The sequence below is a fragment of the Synchiropus splendidus genome, chromosome 9, assembly GCF_027744825.2.
Source record: "Synchiropus splendidus isolate RoL2022-P1 chromosome 9, RoL_Sspl_1.0, whole genome shotgun sequence".
Classification (NCBI taxonomy): domain Eukaryota; kingdom Metazoa; phylum Chordata; class Actinopteri; order Syngnathiformes; family Callionymidae; genus Synchiropus; species Synchiropus splendidus.
In genome coordinates, this window is record NC_071342.1 from 24490344 (window position 1) to 24510415 (window position 20072).

The following is a 20072-nucleotide window of genomic DNA, read 5'->3' on the forward strand; positions in this document are numbered from 1 at the left end:
GAGGGCACAGAGCCAATGTGCAGTGGTGAAGTTCTAACAGGATCGAGAGATGAAAAGTGAAAATGAAAAACGTCCCTCAACCTTAAGAAGGAATGCTCATCAAATCCAAATGTAAAAACCTTTCTCCACCACATATTGCTGACCTAGTTTTTTTACCATCTTAATCCAGAACAAAAACAACCCAGTTAAGTCAGACTGATGGGTCCCAACATGTTCCCAAACTAGAGTGGGGATGGGGAACCCCGGTTCACAAGGTTTTGTTTCCAACAAAACTCTTTCTTTCCATGTGAATGTGGAATGACTTTGGAAAGTATTCCGTGTATCTAGCATGTGTTTACCAGAGTATAAATACTCTGTCCAGTTTCTGGCCTGCAGAGTTGCACTGGTCCTGAAACGCAGACTACAACACACGACACAGTAACAGACCAACAGCGTCACAATGAAGCCGCCAGAAAAATGACACCATCACTCAATCAAGAGGGCAAAGGAGCAACAAGTTTCCCCCGAAACTCGAGCACGTTGTGCTTCTATCAGATTACAAAATCACAGTTACACAAATGGAGGCTTTAAAAGGAGGGATTACGGCCTAAATCTCCTTTTAACACCGCAGATTGTTGCGCTGTGGTGTTTCACAGACGCTCGAGCGCTGGACGGGAGGATGTGATGAAGAATAAGCTGCACATTCTGCCTCAGAGAAGAGGGAGGATCTTTTTTTCTTACTTGCATGTGTTGCAAACATCAGTATTACATCTGTAAGACAAAATGCACAGCCTTCAAATGGATTAAAAATAATTATGAGAGTTTGAAACACCAAGTTTTTAGGGGTGGAAGTCACATTCTCACTGATCCACCACCTACTTGTTGTCAATCAATTATGTAAAGAAAATTGCAGTGGTTTTGGACATTATGGGAGGTTGGAAAGAAGCGCTTCTCCGACATCTGTGTGCTTGTTGGGAAGGTCATGTGAGGCAACTTCCCCGGGGCGCTGCTCGGTGGTCGCCTGCAGGGGGTGCGGAGTCTGAGCAGAGAAATGCATTTTCAGCTGAAGTGAACTCAGACCGTCACCACCCGTAGAAAACGGCGTTCGGCCAAGACACGGAAAAGATCCCAGAGGACGTGGCTTAAGTTAGTCCAGTCCATCGTACAGAAGATCAACCAAACCTGGTAAAACCAACAGCATCCACACTCACGTGGGGAAAAATACTAAACCTGAAATACACTCTGCCAGTGACTGATCCCAGTGATCCAGGTGCTGATGTTTAACCAGAAAATCCCATTATTCAACAACAAATTGATGATGAGATTTTGTCTGAATTGATGAAGAAGAAATTCCTGAATTTCCCTCACTGAGTCGATATTCATCTACTTGACAGACACTGTGCTGAAATAGAAATGCTGTGGAGTGAGGTCCGCTCATAATGGGTTGGAAATATTGAAGTGCTTATGCTAACGTGCTAAAAGGACTGGAAATGCTCAACGACGGGTCGCCTATTGACGGATGGAAAATCACACAATGTTTCTGGACAGTGATGAAGTGCTTGTCCTCAAACGCTAATCAAGAGCTATTTTTTTCTTTTTTATGCTGATGACACAATCATCCAGGATTGATCCACAAATGCACATTAGAAAATTGATGTTAACTACAGACGACGAGACCTTTGTATGCACCAATAATACGACGTCCTAAAGAGGAGACGCCTCGGCGGTAAACCTGAACCCCACTGGTTCCAGCGGAGCTAAAACACGAGCCCAGCTTCAGACCCAGGGTCCTCACGCTCACACACGCTGACAAAGAACACAAACAGGCCAGCGACACCACCAACACCAGTGTTTAGAATGCTCATTATAGATTTATGAGCCCAATTACATCGCAGAAGTGTTTCGGTAATCCAATATGTGACTGTGTTGTGTATTCCCCGCTGAATCGTTTTTTTTGTTATTACTAGCTGGTCACACACTCGCCCGCTGAAACACACACACACACACACACAGTCTGACGAGAGGAGGCCAAGTGTGTCTTTGTGACCAGCAGATGAGGGAGGTGAACTTGTGACCCTTCCCTGGGGGTGTGAGGCCCTGGGGGCTGCGGTATCACAGAGCTGATCCACTCCAGCCCGCCTGGTTCTGTCCCGCAGCTGGCACGTCGTGCACAGCACTCGGTGTGCGGCGCCGCCGCGTGAGCTCAGGCGCTGCCGTGAAACTTGCACTTTTAGGGACTCGCACGGGAAATAAAGAAGTCAATCTTGAAATATTATTGTCAAACATTTGCTGTGGTTTTATTGCACCTTAAAAAGCACTGATATAATAAATGGTAATCACATGTTGCAGTGAGTAATTCACATCCTTAAATGAGCCCAGATTAGCTCATAAATCTTTTATATTGTTATTAATAGATTAATTGATAGAGCGCACACGGCTGAAAATGACCTCTGATATTAATGATGACATTTTCATACATGACTCTGGCTCATTAAACAACAGAAATCATTTATTCAGCGAGGAGCTCCAGTTTCACTCCGAGATTATTGATTTAAATGTACACACCAGACTCTTTATAACAATGCATGAGATGAAATAATACAATTAACAAAAAAACTTTCACTAGTTACTACTATTTGTGCCATTGTTAGTATAATTTATCGAAGTGAAAATAACAGTATATATATATATATATATAAAATAATACTGATCAAAATAATACTAATTATATATATATATATATATATATATATATATATATATATATATATATATATATATATATATATATATATATATATATATATATATATATAAACTGGTTATGAAAAGATATAAAATATATAATTATTTGCAGAAAATCCAAACTAATCATTTCTTGTTTTCTAAATTTATATCATGAATCAAGATAAATGTTTAGGCACATACAGATACATATTACTTACATTAGAATAATAAAAATTATTGACTGTATTGATCAATTTGGATTAACATTAACATCTACTCAAACGAAAGTAGCGACTGTGCCGCCAGACGTTTGAAAAAGAACAGGAGTCGACAGACATCTGCGGGTCAGCAACAGGATAGACGCTGAATGACTCTGAATAAAATATTTGTTTCATAACTAATGCTCACATTTGAATTATTCATTTCAGAGTGACCTCAGCGAGTTTCAGGTTGTAATCTATAATTGTGCTTGAGCTGCAGAAACTCCCACAGCCGAGAGAGAAGCAGCGGATGGGGAAATGAGAGGCGCACGAGGCGGAGGTTCGAGTCGGTTGTCAGGGTGTCAGCACCCCCTGCTGGTTCACACTGTTTGGCCGCGCTCCTGCCAAAGCCCTCAACCGCCGACACAGCCCCCAAGCGCTGATCCAGGAAAAAAATATATATGGCTGAAATGTGACTTCAAATCTATCACAATAATCTGCGGTTCAAATATTCTCAACATATATAGATAGAAATGATACAAATGTTGATGTCCATACGACTGTTTCCTTGTATTTCCTCATATTATATTTGCTTGTTTACTGTGTCAACTCTTTTGGTATTAAAACATATGAATAAATACATTTGCAAATGGCCTTTTAAAATGCATTTCCTGCTCCCCTCATGTCTAAAACAGAACATTGCTTCAAGTGGGAGTGTTGAAAGATTATTTTGTGATAGCACACACACACAAATATGGTAAATTATTTATATTATTATGAGAGTGAGGAGGAAAGGAATCATTTTGAGGGAAAAGTGTAATTCATTATCAGTTGTTGTTATGATTATATACAATACTCCCTGTAATCTAATTCCATCCGTTGCCGGGTCGCGGGGGCAGCAGCTTCAGGAGGTCAGGCCAAACGCCCTTCTCCCGAGCGACATCCACCAGCTCCAACTGGAGGATCCCGAGACGCTCCCAAGTCAGTGTAGAGGTATAACCTCTCCACCTGGTCCTGGGTCGAGCCCTCGGTCTCCTGCCAGCTGGACGTGTCTGGAACACCTCCAGAGGGAGGCGTCCAGCGGGCATCCTGATGAGATGCCCCAACCACCTCAGCTGACTCCTGTCAATGTGGAGAAGCAGCGGCTCTACTCCGAGCCTCTCCCGAATGACAGACCTTCTAATTAATCTAATTCTGATTCTCTTTTTTTCTTTGTCAGTGTTAATATCATAAAGCTTGGCCTAATTCTGAAATAGGATGACCACAAGTGAAGATCAAATCTGGTCAAGCCACTCATGTTGACTTAGTGACTGAAGTGACGCACCACTGTTCTCCAGGGACTCACTCAGATCAACACTATTCTGAATGAAGTGGTTAAATTGGAAATGTGAAAACCACTTACAGTTGACCGCGACTGTTAATATGAATGAAAAAACTCCCTTCTCTGTTCCAGGGCGCCTCCTAGTGGACCCCAACATCATAACATACATTATGTTTAAAAGAAACATCCAATTCACCCAGAACAACGTTCAATTCAAGACTCACGTGTTAATTGACAAATTCTACCAAGAGTTAGCTTGGCGCGACTCAGAACCGTCCTTGCAGAGCGGCCGCCCGCACCTTCGCAGCCTCTAACTTTAACAGCTCAGACACTCGGCAACAGCTAAAGGTTAAGTGGTAAATGAGGCCCAGCTCCAAATGTGTTTCCCTTTCATTTGCATATAAACTTCAGCACTCCTCCATCGACTCATCGCCCTCAATTGGAAGATCCAGCAATTTCGGAATATCAAGGTCTGGGATCAAAGCCGGTAATGTAAAAAAGGAGACGGGGCGACACATTAGCATGAAAGCGCCGTCTCCCATGTGGATGTGAGGGAACAGGGTGACGCTGCAGGGGGCTGCGGGTCGTTGTTGTTAGCCAGTAAAGGGCTGCTCTCTCTGGGTTAGCAGCCCCCTTCTGTGACCCCCCGGTGCAGCAGCAGGGCTCTTCTGTTGTTTCATTATCACAGGGGTTCACGTACGATATCGAGGCGCCATCATTATCCATCAGGCTTAATGAGACTATCTCGCTGCCGCAAAGGTCAGGCAATTACTGCTGGTGCAGTTTTCAGCAGAGAGGTGGGAGAGGGATGAAGCCAGCAGCGCAGCTACACACCAAACGCACACATACCACATACACCACAAGAAGCCAGTGCAAATAAATCCTTCCAAAGCCTCTGCAAGTTGCATCTTTCAAGCCGCTCAAAAAGCGAGCGACAAATTGAGTCTGCGAACGGCAGCGCTGTTGACATCAACACTTTGCTTGGGCTTCACCAGAAAATATGCTGAAGGAACATCCCGGCGACACGGTGAAGCACTGGACAGTCAGGGCGACCAGACACGCCGTCACTAAGCACAGAAGCTGTGTCACTCCCTGTCATACTGTACCAGTGAAAATCTGCATCAGAGGAAGACTAGTCCTCTTCAGAATTGGAGTCTGAATTTTTGCTTCTGGCTCTGCTCCGCCCCTACTACTTAACCTAAGGAGGCGGTTTTCAATCTCCACTCCAAATCTTTGACAGAAACACGCCCACAAATGAAGTTACAGGTGCCCGACCCCCACTTATGTACAGTCGAAACTACGTCAGGCTCCATATTTGCAGCTGGGCTTGTTTAAATGCCGCCATGTTGCTTGTCACAATTTTAAGGGTTAAAACACTTACTTGTAGCTAAAGGGAAAATACAGCTGAAATCTAGCCATAGCGCTAATGAAAGCTAATATGATGACTGCATCTTAAACAGTTAAACTCTTCAATTGCTTATGTAAAGGCGCATAATATCTCATTTGAGCATTTTGCACAGCGATTATTTCATGTTTTAAATTATTCAAATGCTGTGCTTACTGAGATCCAGGGCGTCTAGTCTGGCCACAAATGACTCTGGACACGCTCAAATTCAAATGCTCAGTTGAAGAGCAGACGGCAGCGGTGTTGCACAACCCAGTAGAAACATTTCACGCGACTAAGCATCATCAGGATCAGGACCTAACCACCTGTTCCTCATCCCATGATCAACAGCTCCACAACAGCTTGCTGGAACCAATTTTTGCCTACAGACACTGAAGCGTGGCACTGAACGGTCAGGCGACCATGCTGCTGCTGCACTTTAACTATCACCAAACCTTCTTAACTCACAGTCCAGGCGTCACAACACCATCACAACTGAAAAGCATTTCGGGCAGGCGATATGTGAACAGCGGCGGCGCCTCTGAAAGGAGAACCCAAGAGTGCGGACTTCACAGTGCTCTGGATCATGTGCAGTATATGACAGGCCTGTAATTGGATCAGACTTGGGACCTTTGACCTGCGGCATATGACATCACCGTCAGGCTGCTATATGTGGCTCGCACCATTAGCAGCCAGAATTGCAAACAAGCCAGTGTTGAAACATAAAAACAAGGAGTTGAGACCAGCGTGACTTTCACCAACCTAATTAATGTGCTTTTGACAAATGCATGCTCCTCTCATCATCTGCACAATAACGCGCTGCATCTTCATCAGCCCTGCACTGAAAGAAGACTCTCGATCTACCTGCATTATTAGCTAATAGGGCTTGATATTTCACCAGCTATTAATGGAGCCGGGCTGGTCATTAGTCATGTGACGGGGAAGTGCAGGCATGCGTCTTCATTAGGCTTCACAGCGACTCTTTCTGTCTTCATTACGGCCGCTCTGCGCCATTTTTCTCTCCCTCATCATGCTTTTGTTTTCGTCATGTGGTTTTGCTCATTACGGGACAGCAGCAGAAAAACATGCTCATCTTTTAGAGACGTCAAATTAGCTCCGGAGCTCAAACAGCCCTAATCTTGAGACCCATTTGCACCCCACTCTTCCGGCTCCAGCCAGGTGCGCAGTGGTCAGTGCCCACTGAGACTATTCTAGTCCATCGTCCATTTATCAAAACTTTGAAATATTTATTTTTACACAATCCCTGAGCCTGTTGAACTCAGGACAGTGGATACAGTTAATACACTGGATGGTTGTTTCCTTCTCCTAACAAAACCAATCATTTTGTAACATATAACATGAAATTATTGTTTCATCTATGAAATAAAAAAGACATTTTTGTTATGTTAAAATATTTCCTTGTGACGTGGTATCAATGTCATGAAATTCAAAAAGACTCCTCTGATGTTACATGTAATTTCACTCTCTACTACAAACTAATTTCCTGGTCCCAGGTATCCCTCTAGCTCAGCTCACTTTGTGCCATGACCACCCCCACTGCTCACTGTCGGACCAGTCTCCCCTCACTAGTGAATAAAAGAGGCCAAGATATGGAAATTGTATATCAATACAATTAAAGTAAAAAACAGCTAAATACTTCATTTTATTTAGCTGTTATGATGGAAGTTATTTACAGGACATTAGAAACAATCCCGGTTTGTCATGTGATCTCCAAAACACACTTTTCCAAGATCAATATTAAACAAACATTTGCCGGACTCTATTAAAGTACTTCAACTTTACGATGGCTGGAACACCTCAATCAGGCCTGAGAGGAGGAGACAGTGATATTTAGCAAATTGAGTTTGGATCGCGGAGCTCATGAGCATTTCATCTCAATAACACAGACCCACAGTTAATGAGCGACAGGACCAGTGACATTTGGAGCCCCCTCTCACCATGTTAGTGTTTGAAATGTCAAAGCTGCTGGTAATAAAGCAGGACGGCAGATGAGGTTTCCACACATCACTCCCGGGCCCACAGCTTCGATGATATATTCCTGCTCAAGTTTCGTCAAGGAAGTGATGGCGAGGCAACTTTGATATGTTTAACGTTCAACGCTCGTCTCAGGTGATTCATTCATTCCATTCAAAACCCAACAATCGTCAGCCCTCAAGGGCGAGCGGCGCTGAAAGGCGGCCATCACTCTTTACCGCAGCGATTCATGGAGCCACAGTTTCCAGTTGTATTATCTTAATTGTCTCGGCAAGTATGTTCAACGGTTATATTATCAATTTATGAGCCCTTTTGCCACCCCATTAATCCAGCCGTTAAAACACTGTAACCGCCGGCTCAAACTGTCTGGAGCATAAACCGGATCCGACATCGCCGGTGGCTGGCGAGGCAAGATGGTGCTCTAATCAGGGAGGGATGGCTGCTTTTTCTGCCATTTTCCCAGGTATTAGAGGCGCCATTGAAGTGAAATTATGGAACATCTTCAAGCTGCATCGCTCAGTTCTGCTTCTTTAACTGCCCGCGACCTTCAACTGTCGTTTTTCCCAGGATAAAAATCGCAACCCCGTCTGCGGTCAGCTGTTTAAGATGAAGCAACCAGTGGTGAGAATGCTAATGTCACGGCATTTCCAACATTAACAGAGCTGAAGGAAAGATATAACTTTTTGATTCTGGTGGATTCTGGTTTTTGTTGCGATACAACAGAGCATTACAAATTTATAACTTTACTTCCAGCCTCTCCGTACAAACAACACAACTTTAGCTTCAATTGTCCTCAAAAGTTGAGAAAGGAAATTAGCCGTGAAAGTTTTAGTTTTTTATGAACTCCTCACAAAGTCAGGTTAGGTAGTAGATGGATAACAGTGGGGTGATATGTGCAACGAAAGCTGGCATTCAGTAGAACATAGAGACACACTCACACACTGTGGGACGACTCCACACAAACGGGGTTCGCTCAAACCTCAACAGCAAACTTCATGCAGTCATTACTTAACATTGGATTTCCATGAGCCGAAGTCACGCGTCAAGATAACTGTCTCATTGAAAGCTCACAGCCAGTGAGGCAAAAAAGGTTTGACAATGATTGCTTGAGCAACATTGGCCTTGAATGCATCATGAGGAAAGTCCCATCCATTCTTCTCCAGACCTTCAGGTTTTTAGCTTCATACAACATCAACAAAGCAGGGGTGACAAAACGCCGTTATTAAATCCATCCATTGATCTCTCATCTGTGATAATGTCGCTGCACTCCGCTCAGAACACAAAAGAAATGAAGGAAGAATCACAGGATTCATCATTAACGCTTGGCAAGTAATGATCTTGGCACTATTGGTAAATTATAATGAATGATCATGCAGCCCCGGCTCATTCAGCTCCAAGGCTTCTTCAAATGAGAGTGGAAAAGACCCGAAGCCTGCGACGACGGGCAGCCCTGCCAAGCAGCCGATTGATTTTCTTAGTTTTGTGCCGGCAGCGCGGCTCTGAGGAACGGGCTTTAATTCAGGGGCTGCATGATTAAGTTTGCTCCGGCTTCATGTCCGCCTGCTCGGCTGGAAAAGTGGATGTGCTAAGAAAAACAGGAGAGTTGTGCGAGGGGGAAATGTGTGAGTGGGCGAGCGAGCGTGTGTGTGTGTGTGCGATTGTTCCGAGGGTCTGAATGGCACCTGTCAGGCTCTTGATTTACGAGGCCCTCTGCCCTTCAATTCCCCGGCCTGTCACTCAGGGAGGACGCATTAATCTTCATCGCCCGCTTGTCAGGTCAGGGCCGGTTCAAGACACCCACCAGTGCGTGTCCATATGTTTGCGCATTTGATGCTCGTCTTCATGCGGACGTTGTGGACGCGATTTTGCACGTGTACGCAAATTTGTGTCCTTGCTTGTTGAGGAGTTCAGAGGCCTGTGTGTTACCGGGCAGAAGACGAGAACGCGATTCAGGAGGAGGAGCGAGCACCGAATCGGACTGGTCAGAACTGTGGCAAGGGCGAACAACGTTGTCATGGGAAACCCTCGCTGACTGTCCGTGTTCTAGATAAGCTACAGCTGACAGTGCACAGAACGTCAGTGTCGTGTTGAAGAAACGAAGGTTGGACGACGTAAAATAGTATCAGAGGATACAAATGTGGAAACAACAAGGAAATAAGCCGATTCAGACGCCACTAATATTTTCTCCTTTTATTTAGTTCTATTTCAATGTAATAAATAAATGCTCTACAGTAATTTCACACACGTTGCAATCAACTTTTCCCTGAGACAAACTAACTTTTTTCTATCAAGTCTTTGGCCTGTAGCGTCCATGTCAAAAACCCATGGAATCCAACTAGTTATTGTTTCAATATTACCACTCAGTTTTAATACGTTTGATCATGTGAGATTTTAAAAAGCACCACGATGGTTTCCATGAAGCGGAAACCTGGTGGTCATGTGAGTAGAATAGCCACAAGTGAGGCAATGCTATCAGGCTAAGAGAGTTTGAATATTTTCAGAAAGGGTCGCTGGTGAACAGCAAAAAGTTCAACTAAAATTCTGTACCGTTCCTTTCTCTACGTTCATGACAATAGTTGGACTGTAATAACCATCAGTATCATATATCCATCAAAACATTTGTGTTCAGTTGTGAGCAAAGTTAACCCAAAAAAGCATACAATTACTATTTGGCCTCTTAGCAGCATTTGCATAATGTATTAGGATTTTCACGCGCACACCAACACACTCACACCCACATCGTCCCCTTGTGAGGTGAGAAGGAAGGTTGGGTGGAGGGGAGGGAGTGAGGAGGGGGGGGCAGTGTGTTGCTGTGTGTGTTACAGGACAGATGGAGAGTGGAGCTGACGCTGCTGCCAGGAGCCCCCGCGCCCCCAAAACCCCAACACCTTTCAGCCAATTGGAGCCTCACAACTACGTTGAATTCAGCCAATCAACGAGCCAGCTGTTCAATTAGAGAATAATAAAGGAACATTCGTCATTCAATTAGGCGTCTGTCAGCGACCCACCAGGAAGGGGGAAAAAACGTCTGAAAGAAAAGAAGAGCGTGGATCTGCGTACGGAAAAAAGGTGGCAAATAAACAGATGTTTGGGAAATGGGACGATGAGAACTGAAAGACAGAGTGTGAGGACGGAAAACAACAGCGAAATATTCATGGCGTTAATTACAGTGCCACGGCAGAGACATTGTTATGACTAACAGCCAGCGTGTCTGTAATTAGGAGCAGAACAAAACATCAGGACATTAGAGGCAGATCAGGGAGATCATCTGCTGCAGCTACAACACAAAGGAACGCTGGTCCATCAATATTCTCAGAAGTTTGGCCATCAAAAGTGATGGCTTTACTAAGTTTCACGGGGGAAACTTCATCAACACTACGACAACAGCTTGCCGTTTTCACACACCGTTCAAGATCAGGCATCAGAGGCCTCCAGCACTGAACCCTCCACGTCACTGAAAGCAGCAGCAGACCTTTGCACCCGCCGTAAAACCGATCAATCAAGTAAGGCTGAATTAGCCAGCCACATCTCTTGTCTTTCATATCCAATATGTCACATACTCTATATATTGATCAGATGTTGTACTGCTTTGTCAATAAGCGGTCAAGGGACCTGTGCGAGCCATAAACAGCAGTCATGCATGTTGGCAGCTTATTAGACCATCTGAATCAGATGTAGTCTCATGACTCCACGCTGGGAAAACACGGCTTTGTTCCTCAGACATCCACCTCAAATTCACAGCCGCTCACATTTCCAGGAGACTCAAGAGTTTGAGTGAATGTGACCAAACAGGTGGTTCTACACAAGCTTGGTTCAGGTGAGCCATGTGTTTTGGATGGTTGGGTCAAGGGTGAGAGGCTGGGGAAAGGGTTAAGTCATTAAGAGGTCCTCACAAAACTAGCAAAACAAGCGAGAGTCTGTCTGTGTTCAAGCATATCTCTCCTAGTGAGGTCCAACTTCAGGGAAAACACTTCCTTGTGGGGCCTTCATGTCTTCATGGGCCCCTTTTGCCGGACCCCACAAACTTAAGACTTCAAAATGACTAGGTGATTCTAACTGAGTTCCAGTTTGGTTCAGAGTCCTGGTTCAGGTGAGCCATGTGTTTTGGAGGGTTAGGTTCAGGCGGAGAGGCTGGGGAAAGGGTGATGGCATTGAGCGGACCACAAAATGATGGGGATGGGTGTGTTTAAGCTTATCTATCCTAGTGAGGACCAATTTTCCTTGTGGGGCCCTTTTGCCGGACCCTGCAAGGTTAAGCGTTGATTTTGAGGATGAAGTGTGCTAAACCACAAGGTCATTTTTATTCCCGGTTAAGGTGAGCCATGTTTTGGATGGGGGAGAGGCTGGGGAAAGGGCTATGGCAATGAGAGGCCCCCACAAAGATGGTGCAACAAACCTGTGCGTGTGAAAGACTTTCATCTCAATGGTAGAGATCAAAACTGAAGTGAATGGCGGACACTGTGGATACGAGTCACTCAGAGTGTACCGTGACAATAAAAAGCAGGTCTGCAGCACAGCAGACTGAGAAACATTTTGTCTGAAATTGTTTACAGTAAGTTCATGCAGAATGAGCGTCAATGTTTCATGTCAAACAGACGAGTCATTCACCAGTATTTTGTTTGTAGTGCTGAAGGTCCAAAGCAAGCTGATCCAGCCCATTGTTTTCTCCATCACCTCCCGTCTGCCTCGGCTTCCCTCACCTTGACTCGCTCTACTCTCACATCCTGACTCGGCGCCAGCTGTCACCAACCTCTTCCTTGCCCTCCCCCGTGTCTCTCACCCCCGGCCCCCAACCAAGCAGGAAAATGATCCCTTGTAAATAATATATCAAGATAAATGATAATTGCTGCGTTTTTTTATGTGTTCCGCGTCGGTTAATGAGCGCCATAAATTAGCAATGAATACAGCTGACAGCGTTTGTCAGAACACGCGTGATGAAAATGAGATTTGGCACCAGCCAAACTTGAGGTCTCCTGTTAACGAGTCTTTTGATTCAGAGTGCGGCGAGAACCTTGGATAAAGAGAACAACTGATATTTCATCAGCACCAGTTACAGAATTCAAATAAATACAACAAGATAAAGAACAGAGGTGGTCTGACATACAGCACGATATTGTGGTTGTCTGCTTTCGTTGGGTTTTGTTGGTTGTACCTGGTCGCAGGGGTCAGTACCCATTAAAACAGTCCACCCAATAACACATGGATGGAGGAAAACAAACAAATAAAACCTACATCAATATTGCTGCATCTTCAAAGAGCTTTATTGGAAGTATCACCACCGAACCTGGAGGATCCAGAAGGTTTCCACAACCAGTTCAACTGCAAACATCGCTGCAGATCACCATCACTTCACTCAGATGTCGGCAAAACAAGGCTCCAAATTTCAGTCGTGCTGTCACTAGAGATTATTTTTAGAGATACAAATTTCACCAATACCAACCTTTTTTATGTGCCACACTTGATGCACCTGATTGCATCATATGCTTATGACAGAATGGAACTGATCCTTCACTACGACACAAATAACCATACGATGAAGCTCATTGAGTCCATGTGCCGTAGTTAGAGACACGTACCCTGCTGATCCCACATTGCAAGCCTTTAATTCAACATGACAATGAGAATGAAAAACTAACACGTTCCTCCCTTGAAATGTGTTCATGGAGGGGATTTGAAGTTGAGCTGTTCGAGGGCGGTCACTTCCAAAATGAAAGGCATCTTTTTAAGCTGGGCACTTGAATATGATTTCTCTCAAGCATCACCACAAACACAGATCCAGTACAGTGACGGCGTGTTGGCTGAGCGAGTCTTGTCCCTCCATCCCCATCAGACATCAAACAGGGGGCCTTGGCCACAGATCGCACACGCAGGCCTCCCCTGAGAGCGCCTGATTGAAACCTGGCACCAGGACCAAACAGCTGCTTCAAACAAAAGACATCTGCATATTTCAGATTTGTTTTTCATAAATTAACACTGCAACCTGCCAAAAATCCGGGCAAGGGACTCTGTCGACTCGAGTATAATTAGATAAAGTTTACAAGCTTTGAAAGTTAGAAAATTAGCAGGAGGTGAAGGGGAGCTCGCCGGGGGGGGGGGGGAACGGGACGCAGCTCACGGGTTTGTTTTCTGCCTGCTGGGGTTGTGTTGCTGCTCAGATTACAGGAAAACATACAAACGTGACTCCTCTTGTGAGGTTGGGAGCCACTCGACAAGTGCAGCGTGTTGCGCAGCCAATTAAAAACCCACTGTGTTTTCTCTGGCTACGCCTCTGACCCACTGACACCTGCTGGCTGTTTATACCTCCGTTTAGCTCTCATGGCATCCTGCGTGTGCTCTTTCACAGATCACAAGCTCCTCTTCTCCTTCTTTAATAATTCAATGAAGTCAACTCTTCCCTGTTATTTCCCAGTTGCCTCTCGTGTGTTTGGGGACAACAAGGAAACGGAGAAGGCAGCGGTGAGGGGTTGGAGGCTGGAGAGATGGATGGATGGACGGGCAGGGAGTTGGTGTCTCCTCAAAAAGATTGCAGCCTAATTACAAGCTCATTTAGATCAGAAAGCGCCGTTATAAATAACCCAACAGCTGGTGTGATGGAAACAGACGACACCAAACGTGGAGCACAGCATCACAGTCCGCTGGAAAAGCAGGAGGATAATGGAGTCTGAGGTTTCGCGAGCTGTCTGATGTCTCTCAACACGGCAGTGGTGTTTGTGATCTCAAACAACTCAAAGACGCCAGTGTCAGAGTCAGGTTCAATGACAGAAACAGATCTTGAAAGTGAAATAATTCTCCCTCCCACACCAGTCACTTTTCCAGAGGGCAACGTTTAAGAAACTGATATCATCAGGCGATGTCCCCTTTATTTACGTGAGCAGACCTGGTCATGTTCACGTTAGTACTGTCCAAAATCTCTCCATCAGTTGGCTAACCACTAACCAACACCATCATCATCAGCCCACCAACTTCAGGGCTAATATAAGAATGACATGCTATGAGCTAAATCAGGGGTCTCATACTGGCATTGACGGTTTGTGGCCCGCCCCTCGGAGCCCCATTATAGCATGGGTTTGTCCAAAGTAAGATGCATTGCATGAGGGAATTCAAACAGATGCCATGTAGGCTTTATCTTGGCATCCTGTACTTAAATTCAAGGCGCAGACACCCCGCTAATATATGTAGAATTTTGTTACGTATGTATGTAGCCAGCAGGTTTGCTCATGGGTCCGCGATTACGTTTTTATGGTAACCATACCTTTTATGCCAGGGGGCGATGGCGATCGAACACAATTTGCTTTTCATCCTGCGAGGTCGTAAGCACCTTCCTTCCAGTGCAAAACCATGTGATGCACATTAGTGGTGATGACTTGTTATCATGAAAGTCAACATGCTATCTTCTTAACATTGAACATAATCTGGTGCTGATGGTCTTTTTTAAAACAGACTTCTCCACGTATCTTTATGAGGCTCACATTAACAATAAGTGGATTTACCAACAAGTAATCAAGGCCAATAAATAACACCAGATGAAGCCAAATGAACAATGATGAGCGGCAAAAACTCCTTAAAAAGCCTTTTACACTGAAGTCATTGGTGCTTGAGGCCCCTTTTCTAAATAGAGCATTTTGTCAAGTTATTTTTCGTGGTTCTGAACGGAGCAGATAGAAGCTATACAAGTGATTGAAATGTGTTCCTTCCCCATGTTTGAGTTATTTTGCCACCAAACAGACAGCCGGACAGATAAATACTAGTCTCCTTTGATCATCAAATTGAATTCATTCATTCACCTATATAGCATGACAACTCGATAGACACGCGCAGGTGAAGCCTACTGAATAAACCTCCACAAACCTAGACTCTGGACCTCAGAGATGGCTACTGAAACACAGCATTGTTGAAGTGAATGTGACTCTGGAAAAACAACGAAAGATGTCAGTGTGATGTAACTAGTCAGGTCAACTTTCAACTAAGTAGAAAACAATCACCAACATTTCTCGCCAAGCATTATACAGGACCAAGCAACTTCAAATTGAACTCAATGCTGCTGTGCTTCCTTCCAAGCCAAGTCTCCATCCAACTTCTGTTCTGTCGTTGAATGTTCACCTCCTGTTGTTTCAAATTTCAAGAAATACAGCAGTGTATTGTGTCATCAACGTCTCTTATCTAATCTTCAGCTGGTCATAATTATAAGACAAATCTGCACTAATATGGGCCACAGCCTAAATAAGCTTCTGACTCCCCTCAAAAGACAAAGAGGACTGACACCAATCGTATCTGCTCTCTAATAAAGGCAGAGCTTCTTCCTCCATTAAGTGATCACACACACACACACACACACACACACACACACACACACACACACACACACACACACACACACACACACACACACACACACACACACACACACACACACACACACACACACACACACACACACACACACACACACACACACACACACACACACACACACACAACTTGGGAGAGATATAATTACCTCAAAAGCAGCAGCCTGAGTCGCTGGATCTTGTGGAGGTGATAATATATGGTAATTACCAGTTTTCTCGGGCTACGCAATCTGGAGACGATGTATTTAAGATAAAAGCGTGCAAACATGGCCGGCAGCTCGCCGACGTGCGCGGCGTGTGTTTGCGCTGCCTGCTCAGACAATGGCTGTAAACACTTAAGAGATGGTAATCAGATAAACGCAGCAGCACCTTCCGGCGCACACGTGCAGCGTCGTTGGAGGAGTTTAGCGGCAAGAGCGCGCACAAGGAACAGATGAGGTGATGAAGAGATTCAATTCTCTCACCCCAGAAGCCAAATAAATAAAATCTGTTTTAATGGTGGTTAATTGCCGACTGTTGCAGCTGGATATAGAGTGGATCATAATTGTTGTATTTTATACAGACTGTTCCTGTAACAACATAACACTGCAGTGCCATACTTCTTTGTTATGTACAGTAAAAGCCCTTTTGTCTAGAATTTGATTTCATTCTGACTTTTATTTCTCATCAAATACAACATATTGATTTCTCCAAGGCTTTAATAATAAAAATATTTGTAAAGCAATTTATAAGAAGTAAAAAAAATACAGAAGAAACAACTATGGATAGAAGAAGTAAAAGTGTGTGAAAGAATATATTTTAAGTTTGCAGTTTTAAGTTTGAGTTTTAAGGATAAAGTTCAAATAAATACACTTCAAATAATAACCGATACAAAATAATAAGGATGCAAAGTGCGACACTTGACATCACAAACAAACAAAACAGCAACCTTGATGTTATTTTTAGAAGGTGCACATAAACCCACATCAGCAAAAAGGTATTTAATGCCTTAATGTTCAGAGTAAAACAAGAATGACTGAAAAAGTAAACTAGAGAAACATGGTCATTCATATGGGTCAAATGATCTATATTCAAAAACGGTTAAAGAAATGCAGCAAGTATTTTCGTGCCTCATCAAGGGAAATAAAAGGATTCACAAGTCAGTCACTGTAGAATAACAACACGATATTGCAGGGTTTTCTGGTAAAATGAAAGTGATGCGACAGAGATGAGTTGAAACGAACAAGCGCACAAGGGAACGCTGTACTTTTATCTCCTCACAGCTCTGCTAGCAAGCCAGCGATACGGGACCTGCTCAGTCTGTTGTCTCATGACGGACATTTTGGCAGCGGCCGGCGGCACTGCGGTTCGAGATGAAGAAACCAAATGACTGCAGCTCTGTGTTAAGCAATAATGGAGCGGTGTGTGTTTCAGCAGGGTGAAAGAGCAGCGCAGCCAAAAGGAGATCCCTGCATCCCGCTGGAGACTGGTGAAAGGAGAAAATATGACTGATTTCCCACCAGATATTTTAGAATGAAGTATTTGATTCTGCTTGTCATCTGGAAGCTTTTTTTCAGGGCTGACAACTGTTCACAAAATGAAAACTTCTCTTTGTGATGGTAAGTGATAAAAGCTTAGCTCAGTATTAGGTTCAAACCACTACCTTCAAAAGGAGGTTGCTTCGCCCTCGAGCACTGGTGTGAGGTGGTGTTCCTGTATCAGCTTTTTGTACACAAACACTTGTGCTGAACGTATAACTTACACAATCCCTTGTTATTTATGTAGCTGGTTACGTGCTCGGTTGTCATGGTGACCCTGCTGTGTTTTTAAAATATAAAAAGCTTGTTGTTTGTAAATCAAGATTAGATATCTTTTGGTCACAAAAGAATTTCAACTGTATTCATATTACTTTAGCTGAATGTCATTTCATGTGAAGCTCGTTGTTGTTATGCCAGATTTATCATGAGTATCAAAGCGCAGAAGAAGAAACCCCACCCTGGCGATGTCTCTGTATCACCTGGAGATGGAGAGAGGAGGATGTTCTGCAGTGTGGGAAACAGGGGATCTGCGTCTAAAGTGGGCAGATTTACGTCCCTGCATTCTTCTAAATGAAGGTCCAAGCACCATGAAAACATGAAGCAGTGCCTACCTCGCCGACTCCAGGGCTACTTGAGCTCAACAGGTTCGCTCCTGAAACACATATATGAAGACACGTCAGCTGCCTGAAAACAAGAAGTCACTCTTTGTGTTTTGATTTGCCCATGTGGATATTTAAAAGCCTCTTGAGTCACATAAAGTAAACTTTGCCTCATTAGTCTCACAGCTTCACAAGTGAAAATCATTTTCTAACATCTCCACAGTGATGGAGCACTCAGGGAATAGGAGCTGCTGAAAAGTGGGCGGGCCCCGCCGATGTAGGAAGCTCTGGTGGGGAATGTTTGCCATATGCTGGCTGGGTTTCTGAGGGAAAGGGAGCCTGGAGGATAAAAGTGAGTGCAGCAATGACGGGCCCTCCATCAAAGCCTCCATATGAAAATGACTGTGCACAAGCTGTTGCCAAATTTAGATCAAAGACAAGCCGGGGCCGGGGCTGCAGACGGAGGGCGGGTGCAGATAGTACGGACGCAGCGTGCATGAAATGGAAGTTTGTGCAAATCTCTGCGAGCTGGGCGACGTTTAATAATGGTGGAGAAATTTGTAAACGCATCCCCCTCCTCTGTAGTATCAATACCAAATTGGAGCGGGAAACTTGTGATGTGGTTTCCAGCTGAGAGAAGTTTTTTTCCAGGTCAGTGAACCAGCACATTGACTGCGCTCACTTCAACTCTTTCAGGAATGAGTTGTAGAATGCAAATTCAAATTAGCGTTTGATGTTTTGAGACGAGGAACATTTGTTAACGGAGTTTGTTTCCTAACTGAACGGGCCACACAGGGCCACATGCTGTGGTGGTGCGTGTGTGCGGCGTGTTTCCGTTTCTCCAACAGGACTGGACCGTAGAGACACGTAAGGTGTGGATGAGCTCGACTGGTCTGCACCGCCACCTCGGAGAGACGACGGGTTTCAGTGAGAGGCCTGGTGAATGGTCACAAAATGAGTTGTGCGGACACCAGATCCAGGCATTTCATGTCAGAATAACAGTTGAATGTATCATGATTGATTTCATTTCTTCTTTCTTTCTTCATTTCTTCTCTTACACAGTAGAGTTTTCATTTTGTGATGGAGATTTTCTGACTCCCTCTGAAGAGCCACATATACATTTTCAGTCTGCAAATGATGGTAGAATATTTCCTGACCGGCTGTTGCATGGCTGAAATGACAGTCTAAGTCACAGCTGAATGGGTCCAGGATTCTCTGTGTTGTTGGAGGTCAACTCTGTTTCCTCACTTACGATGGAGGCCTCCACATGTTTGGTGGGGAGGATTGTGAAGGCCTTTCAACAGACCCATGAATAACTGATCGGTTTGAAGAGAAAAAATATTTGAGTAATTGAGAAGTGGATTAGAATAAAACATCCAACCATAAATCACAATCTTAAAGCTCCTGATTTCTCGAGTGGAACAAATGCTAACACTGATATATGAGAGGATCAGTTGGCTGCGCTCCTCACATCTTTCTTCTATCTCCCAACCTCCTTTGCTTAATCTCACTCACCCCCTCCTCTTTCTCCTCCTCTCTCCTCCCGCCTCTCCTCCTCTTCTCTCCAGAGACGAGGTCACATGCTGCAGACCTTCACCGTGCCATCTGGCTGACTTCCTGTCATCCCTACCCCAGGAGAGAAGGACTCTGTGGGGCATCCGACTAGAGGAATCCCCCCCCCGCCACTCCCCTCCTCCAGGCTGACGCACACCTGAGCAGGACAAAAACAGAGAGAGGAGAAGGATTCAAGGGGAGGAAAACAAAGAGAGAAGGCAGCAACAGAAAAAACAGACAAAAGGCTGTACATTTCAAACGTAGTGAACCGAAGTATGACCTGCACGCAAATGACACCTGGTTCTTGGACCAACTGAACGACCAGAATTAGCGTGTTGTGAGTACCAAGACATGACAAGGTTTCGAGGGTTAAAGCATCAGTAAAAATAGTTTATTACAGTTGGGTTTAAACTTGGTTCAGAGCCCTGGTTAAGGTTAGCCATGTGTT

General features: G+C 44.5%; 1 long non-coding RNA gene across 1 annotated transcript in view; it reads right to left on the reverse strand.

Annotated features, from left to right (window-relative positions):
* Positions 1-19723, reverse strand: part of LOC128764981 (uncharacterized) — a 32721-nt gene extending 12998 nt beyond the window's left edge. Inside the window, exons 1-2 of the long non-coding RNA XR_008415811.1 lie at positions 19586-19723; positions 18083-18123 (exon numbers count right to left, since the gene is read on the reverse strand). This is a non-coding gene — a long non-coding RNA (uncharacterized LOC128764981). The remainder of the gene's footprint in view (positions 1-18082; positions 18124-19585) is intronic.
* Positions 19724-20072: the final 349 nt, after the last annotated feature.